Below are 8,874 nucleotides of genomic sequence, written 5' to 3' on the forward strand. Positions count from 1 at the left end.
TCACAATATTACAGTTTTTACTGTATTTTTGATCTAATAAAAGCAGCCTTGGTGAGCATATGACAGTTCTTTTAAAAACATTTTTAAAAATCTTACAGACACCCAACTTTAGAACGGTTGTATAAATGTCATAATTGATATCATTTTATAATATATATATATATATAATATAATTAAATAATAATATATATATAATTAAATAATAATGACCCAACAGTTGAGAACACTTGAGAAGTACATTATTAAATGCAGTACTCTGACAGTCTGAGTTTCCTGAAATGAATCAGACTTTCTAACGCTTCATATCAGCAAGAGCTTTTTTGATCTTCATTTCATTATTTTGAACAACATTTGATTACAAACTGTTCAGCGACAAATAGAGATGGGTATCGTTAACATTTTATCGATACCGATACTGTTATCGATACTATTTGGTGCAAAAAGATATGATGTGAAAAGTTGTTGAAAATTTCAAGCTATTTTATTACTGCAGAACTTGTGCAACTGTATTAAAGCTCTTCAGTCAGGAGCAGGGAGTTATTTTTCTCTTTGTGTTCACCCATAAATGAAAATTGACATCATTTACTTACTCTCAAGTTGTTTTTTAACCTGAATAAGTTTCTTCTGTTAAACATAAAACTTATTTTGAAGAATGCATTAATTTTTATTCTTGTCCTGAACACAAAAGAAGATATTTTGAAGAATGTGGGTAACCAAAGTTTTTTTTCCAAAGTCAGTGGGGACATCTGCATCTCTTCAAAATAATATATTATATTAAATATAGAGAGAGAAAATATCACAACACATAGCCAGGGTGCGACTGAAAAGTACTGGGTGCATCTATAAAAAAACATTTAGGAGCACCAGTGCAACTATGTATTGCAGATATATATTGATTCCTTGAATGCAATGTTAATCAGAATCCACTCACTGCTCAAAATACTGGAGTTTTGTTCATTGCTGAGTTAGGCATAAAGTGTAGACCGGGTGTAAATAAGAGATTTGTTGTGCAGTGTAGAGAGCTTCGTTGATTATAATGGAGCTTTGTGAGATCGCAAAGAACTGAAGTGAGTGACAGCTTTTAAAGATTATTAAGGGAGTTTGCTAATGTGATATTAAATTAATACAACAGTTCAATAAACAAGTTGATATTAAGTGATGTACATTGTATGACTTTAACAATATTGCCTGATTTCGTCAAGGAAAATAGTTTCAAATAGTCACAGCCGAGCCGCTGCGAATCTCCATTCAAACACAGCGTTGTTTCGTTTAGTTTTTAAATGAATCTAGTGAGTCAGTGATTCAATTACCCATTCATAAAGACAGTCACTTGCTTCGTTCCTGAATGAATCAGCCGTTCAAACGAATCAATTGAGTGAATGATTCAGTGATAAAATCAGTGACTTGCCGCCACCTGCTGGCAGTTTTATTTTTATTTTTAAAATGTCATTTCAGTTATTTAAATAATTTCAATCAAACAATAGTTCTATATTCAACATTCTATATTTAAAACATTAATCTCACAACATTATCAATTTAAAACATCCATCCCACCCCTGAGCCTCTGTAAATGCCTTTTAAATGGACCTATATGCCACTTTTGTGTTCTTCTGTGCCACCGTTGTAGTGAACAATTATTTTGTTAATATTGATTTCTTTTGATTGGTAGCTTATTCTTCTAATTCTACCTGTACCTGTTTTTTTTTTTTTAAAAGCTTATAAATATAGATTTTTGAATTTGACAATAACATACTTTTAATAAAATTAGAAAAAAAATGCCATTACAAAAAACAAAACAAAGCCCCTGTAAATCACTTTGAGTCAAATATTACCTTGTAATGGGAAGGCTAATTTTGAATCAGAATCAGAATCAGAATGAGCTTTATTGGCCAAGTATGTTTACACATACAAGGAATTTGTTGTAGTGACAGAAGCTCCACAGTGCAACAGAAAGACAGCAACAGGACAGGACACAGGTAATAAAACAAAATAACAAGATAACAAGAAATAGCCAATAACCAATGTACAAAGCAGCAAAAAAATAAAAAATACACAATATAGGCGACTATGTATGTACAGGTCAAGTATGTGCAAAAGCAACGAAGAAAGCATTCTATGTACAAATATAGCTACCTCAAGACCAAAAACCTCTAATTCCAACGTGAACAGCTCAGAGGTGTGAAGCCAGCATGATCTTTCCTCTGAGGGCTGGAGGTGACTGGTGTGTGTACAGAGGGACTGCGGGCGGAGGATCAAACAGGGTCAGGGGAAGGGTAGACACTGCAGCTGGGTGCCTGGGCTTCAGGCCCCAGGCAACAGGAGCCCAGCTGGGAGAGGCTTTGGCTGGCTGGAGCAGAGAGTGCTGGCTGTCTCTGGGGCCTGTGCCCTGTTGCAGGTAGTTCAGCCATCTTGCCTGAGGAGCAGAGGGGGATGAAAGGCAGGCACACAGATGTCGCCCCTGCTGGGGACCGAAGGCCCAGCCAGGAAATGTCATGTTTAGCAGCTGGTATGAAGCCTCCCCTCCCTTTTGGCTCTTTCTCCCAACCCCCTTCGCCCATACATTCGTTCACTCATCATTGACACCCACACAAGCACACACAGATGTCAATACACGATCTGTCAATAAAGATGCTTTTTTGAAGCTCTGGTTACATTCCAAAAGCTGTTCTTGCCTGAACTGGTGTGGTCCCGGCAAAAGTGAAGTTTAGTGTGTAGGTCATTGAGGAGAAGCAGGCAGAAGAGGCTCCTGATGGTGCGGGTGGCAGCTGCACGGGCCAGACTGCACTCTGTCTCACCCACAGGGCGAAAAAGAGAGAGAGTGAGAGAAACAGCATCTGTCTGACTTTCCCCACGGACACATCCCTTCTACCACACCGGCCTGGACAGGCTAAAATGGTACAGTAAGAAGGTCACCTCTACCTCTCTTCCCCCGTTTCCTTCTCCAAACTGACCTGACCTGCTGCAGCCCCCATTAGCCATGGCCGTCCCAGCACTGTTGCCTCACTGAGCGGCTAGTGTGACAGATAGGATGGATGGGAAAACTCCCTCAGGAGCAATGTTGAAATGTCTTTTCACTGTTTTTGTTTGGTCATAGTTTTTGCCTTTCTATGAAAACATTCTTTAAATTTAGTCAGTTTTTTTTTTTATTATATTCATTACATTTCAGAAAATTTACTTTGATCTAACATTTTGACTTTTTTTTGGGTGAAAGTGCAAAATTAAATCAAACATTGAATATTTTATTTATAACAATATGCGAACTGTCTTTGAAATAACACTGAGTATATTATTGCAATACAATTTTGTGAATTCTTTATGCTTTACTTGATGTGTTTTTGTGCGTTGTTACGGAAAGAGCATATTCACATGACTCACACATTCTGACTAGCACATAACTTCTGCTGCCTTCATGTGCACCTGGGAAACTCGAGTCGGGCGTTTCTTATTACAGTGTGTCATGTATTCAACTCAGAAACATAACAGGAAAGTAGTCTAAACGCCACAAAAGATTTATATTGTGAACCGTAAAACCAAATGATTACGTTTGAATTTAAAATTATCTATAACTTATATTTCTATAAATTAAAATTTTCTATAACTTATATTTATACATGGTATCACAACTAAATATTTGTTACATAAAGCAAACCGTGAAAGCAGAGTGATATATATATATATATATATATATATATATATATATATATATATATATGTGTGTATATCAACGAATATATCATAGATACATTATATTACAAATGTGTATAGATTGTGTCATTTTGAAGGCTGTGTCCTCCGGAGGCCTTGATGACGTATGTGGCAGACAAATGTGACCTCCAGAGGGTGCAACCTGTTGTGAATTTGACTCATTTATTTCCTTTGTACTACATCTCCCACAATTCCTAGTAAACTACATTTAGGGTGAACTCCATATATGGTGCACTACATTACCCATAGTCCCCTGGATAAGGTCTATAAATAGACCTCACTTCCTTCCTTTGTCCCTTTTGCATTGGTGAGGTGTGGGTGTTTGAATGGGCACCCAACCATGTCCTTTCCTTAAGATGCATTAAGTTTGTTTGCCAATTGTATAGTTTGAATTTGTTTATTTGAATTGTTTATATATTTAATCCTTATTTGGATTGAGTACAATATTGATGTTTATTGATGAGTTGTTTGTATGAGTTTGATTTATTTTTTATATTGTTTGTAGTGACCTAAAACCATCCTGTGCATCTTGTTCATCATGTCCATCATGGTAGTCCTACTCCATATGAATTGTGAACTGCATGTCATGTCAACTGCTAAAGATTTGTGATCCTTCACTTCAGTGGAATAAAAAAAGAGCAAAGGACATGGTGTTTCTTCCAGTGTTTTGATCAGACACGCCACCAAGTTTCTACAATTTTTAATGAACTTTGGATATTTTAACATCTCATATTCAACACAACCTTCAAAACGTGACGCATTATAGGATGAGTGTTTCCGCCAGGTTTCAGTCAACATTCCCCTTCCACCGTCACAACTTAGCAACTCGTGTCATCTAGAATTCCAAATGAAGATATTTTTGATGAAATCTGAGAGCTTTCTGACCCTGCATAGACAGCAATGCAACTGGCAAGTTCAAGGCCCAGAAAGGTAATAAAGGACATTAAAATTAAAATAGTCCATGTGACATCAGACGTTTAACCATAATGTTATGTAGTGACAAAAATACTTTGAGCGCAAAGAAAACAATAATTAATTTTATTAAATTTTTCTCTTCTGTGCCAGTCAATCAGGTCTGATGGGTTTGGAACGACTTGAAGGGGAGTAATTATTTATTATTATTTAGTCATTTAGCAGATGCTTTTATCCAAAGCGATTTACAAATGAGGATTAATGACATAATTTTCATTTTTGGGTGAACAATCCCTTTAATCACAGATAGGATGCATTTTCGGTGAGTTAAGGTAACTTGCCAAAACTGCTAGCAAAGTACTTCAGATAATTAGTGTTTATTCCTTGTTCAACAGTTTACCATTGTTCATTCACTGTACAGCACAACTTAGTCCATAAAATTACTAGGCATGATTGGATTATCTGAACAAATCTTATGATTTCAAAAAAACATTGTTATATCCTGCACCATTTTTTCTAGTCATGTGCGTCAATAGTTTGTTTTAATTAAACAAAAAAACGACACATTTTTTTGTCGTCATAGTTGACAAATTTGAAAAAACCTTTGTTAATGAACATTTGTGTTCGTAATTATGTTGGCGTGACTAACACCGCTCTGGGATGGTGTTTATACTGTAGATGCGCAGTTGCATGCAGCGGCCCAATAAAAGTCATTCCACCTGCAATTTCCCCAGAGTGCTGCCACAACTATCTAGTTAATGTCATATTTAATATATTAAATGAATTAATGGAGTAATGTTGAATAGCAGTTTCCCTCAAGGACTGAGGGGCAATCTTGAGAGTAGTGTGGATCTAGAGCAGAGAGTGTCTGATATGTGAGGCGTGCTTCTCTCTAAGTCTCCCCAGAGTACCCATCTGTTACTGCAGAGCCATGTCTGATTCAGAGAAGAGCCAGCTGGGCATGAGAACTAACCCAACTCCCGCTAGTCTAGGCACACTTTAAAACACTTTCCCATACACGCAGATGCATTTCAGAGAGCTTGTACTCACACAACTACCAGGTAAAAGAACTTGAATAAGAATTTTGCAAGATTAAAAATAAAGTACGTAGCCACAGTCGGAAACAACCAAAAAGGACCCAGTTCCACCAGATTTGGTTAACAAGCATGGTTAGTGATAGTTTTTCATGTGGGTGAAATAAAATGCTGCTCTTACCAGAATTAGCTGATTGGTGTGGTCCAGCTGGGGTCTATGGCTGCTATATTGCTTGTAGATAACTGTTAGTTCCATTTCATTAGCTCCATTGTAGGCCAGAAAAAAAACAAAAACAATCTTGAATCTGATTCTGGCCACAACAGGAAGCTCACGGTGAGATCCAAGAAAAAGCATGTGCCTAATTCACATAATGTATGCATCCTGAATTGTATATGAGATTAGAATTAGTGTGACCCAAAACCATAGAAAACATTTTGGCAAGCTACATTCAGTTCAGCAAGGATATAGTTATTATATCAATAGCTATAATGACAACTACAAGGTTTAAAAGGGATAGCTCACCCAAAAATGTAATTTCTTTCATAATTTCTCACCCTCTTGTCGTTACAAACCTGAATGTGTTTCTGTCTTATGTTGAACATACAGAAGATATTTTGAAGAATGAAACAGTTAATGGTCCCCATTGACTTCCATAGTATTTATTTCCCTACTATGCAAGTCAATAGGGACCAACAACTGTCTGGTTCCTCAAAATATCTTCTTTTGTGTTCAACATATGAAAGAAACCTATACAGGTTTGGAACGACACACATGAGGGTAAATGACAATTTTCAGTTTTGAGTGAAATATCCCTTTAACAATAGTTCTAACGCTATGATTAGAAAAACATCCACACATCATCAATAACAATAACACAGAGGAACAATATTGTTGGAATTACTTTCAGACAGTTTTTTTTTTCTCCAGCTGATGAACGATAAAAACATTGAGGAAATCAGAATTTCCCAGACTTAAAGAATTTGAGCATTTAAAGTGGCAGATAGCATAACTGCACCCCACTTTGATAATAAACACAAAACATTAGTTTCCGCAAGTGTCGACGATAATGTAGTTGTCATTATTGTTCTACTTGTGAACTGGCTTTTGGATTGCTAATATGAAAGACAATATGTGGCATCAAGACATTATTTTGTGACATAATATACTTCATACTTTCAACTTACTCAAAAGTACAGGATTTCCCCATTAGCAGTTTAATTTTTTTTAGTGTATTAGAATTGGGATGCAACCTTGTGGTTTGAATCCATGTAAGGGATTGAACAAACATGCAGACAGTGAAAAGTTAATAACCGGCTAGTCACGACATAAAAGTCTCAACAACACCTTAAAAAAAATAAAATAAAGTTGAGAAAACGTAAAAGTTTAAGGCAACCAGATTTGAGTTCTCAACTTATTTTTGTTGAATAAATTGAATACAACAAGTCGACAATCTGCTGAAGCTGGTAGCCTTAGACATTTTTGTTTTCTCAACTTTTTTTTTTTTTTTTTACTGTAAATGAGTCAGATGGGATAAGGTTTCAGAGGAACTGGAAATGCCTTCTGCTGTGTTACAGCGTGAAGTAGCAGGACTGGGCAGTTGTTGCAGTGTGATCAGTGAAGGCCAGTTGGTCATCAAGGACAGATCTCATGCTTTCATTGCACCAGGAGCCGATGACTGTGTGACCTTCAACAGAAACTGAAGTAGACGGAGTGGGGTTTGGAGGAGTAGCTCAGACATTAATGGATGCCTGATAACCTTTCTTTGGTGGAGACCAGAAAAAGAAGAGAAGAATGTAAACACCAAAGCACTGATGACATACTTTTATAGTATTAATATTTTGAATTACTTTTTCAGTTTTCCTTTAAATTTTAGTTGTGCTTTTTAATATACTATTATAGTATTTATTCAGCTTTGGTTTTTAGTAAATTTAATACTTCAACATAAGCTAACAAAAACAACTTGGCATCTAACTAAAATACGTTTTTCATCTAACTTCAAGTAACTTCAAAATCAAAAGTAGTACATAATCAAAACAAAATTTAGACAATGTCACTTATTTCAAACAGATCAGTTCAGCCTACCTATATAAGACCAGCAAAACTACAGATTTCTGACATAATATTTCTAAATAAACATGGTTCAACTTGATTTTAGAATCTTAGATGTATTAGTTAAACAAAAAAAGATACATCTATCTATATCTGTCTGAATTTGTTTTCCACAACATCAACAACAAAAAGTAATTTGATGCAATGTAAGATGCAATAGTGGACAATAATGAATGAATGCCTACAGTTTAAACTAGATGAGAAGCTGATAAAATAGTGCTACTTACATCTTAGAGCTTACATTAATTTGTGTTATTAACAATAATAAGCTAGTGTATATCTGATATTACACTAACGATGGACATCTACAGTATTTAATCTGCAGGAAGCTCACAGACACTTTAGCAGTTGGTGAAGTGTGGGGTGGTTTGTCCTAGCAGCAGGCCTGTTTAGACTTTTCAGGGCAGACTGCGGAGGTTGGTGAAGGCCACAGAGGATACAGGGACCATCGCGCCTGCTTGTCTCCATCTGTAGCTGAAGCTGGTAATTATAGTTGGGAGAGGCGCCCGCAGCTTGATGCCATCTGCCAGCGGGACGGCAGAGCCAGGCTGAAGCAGGCACAAAGGCCCTGTGAAGTTCCCTTAGCTGCGTCCGACAGGAGGACCAACACCTGCCAGCGAGCCGCTGGGTCTCAGCTGCTCGGATGGGGCACACGATGGAGGAAAGCGAGGTCTGGTCAGAGATGGTGGAAGCAGTGGGTCACATGCAGAAAACCAAGACTAGCAGGGTGTTTTAGCTTTATTACAAAACTCAAGTAAGTTTGGAGTGAGTGGCTTTAGACTGCTGACTTCACGTAAAAGGTAAAAAAGTCAGCCAGTCATACCATCTTGTGGCTGAATACATGCAGTGCAACTGAATAAAAGCACAAGCAGCGTGTTAAGCTTTTACTTGAAACTCAAAAACGAGCATTCCTGACACATGCTCACAACTCTAATTTAACATCCAAGCGAGTGTAGTGATAGGAAGACAGCTGTGCTCCTGTCTCCCGCTTTCCTACGTGTTGGCACGGCGTGCTCTGCATTCTGCTCTAGCGCAGCCATGCCCTACCCCTGCTCTGCCTGTCCTGCGTGTCACCAGAGCTCGTGTGTGAACCGCTGGTGAGCGTGGACACAG

This window comes from Barbus barbus (assembly GCF_936440315.1).
Source record: "Barbus barbus genome assembly, chromosome: 14".
In the NCBI taxonomy this organism is placed as follows: Eukaryota; Metazoa; Chordata; class Actinopteri; order Cypriniformes; family Cyprinidae; genus Barbus; species Barbus barbus.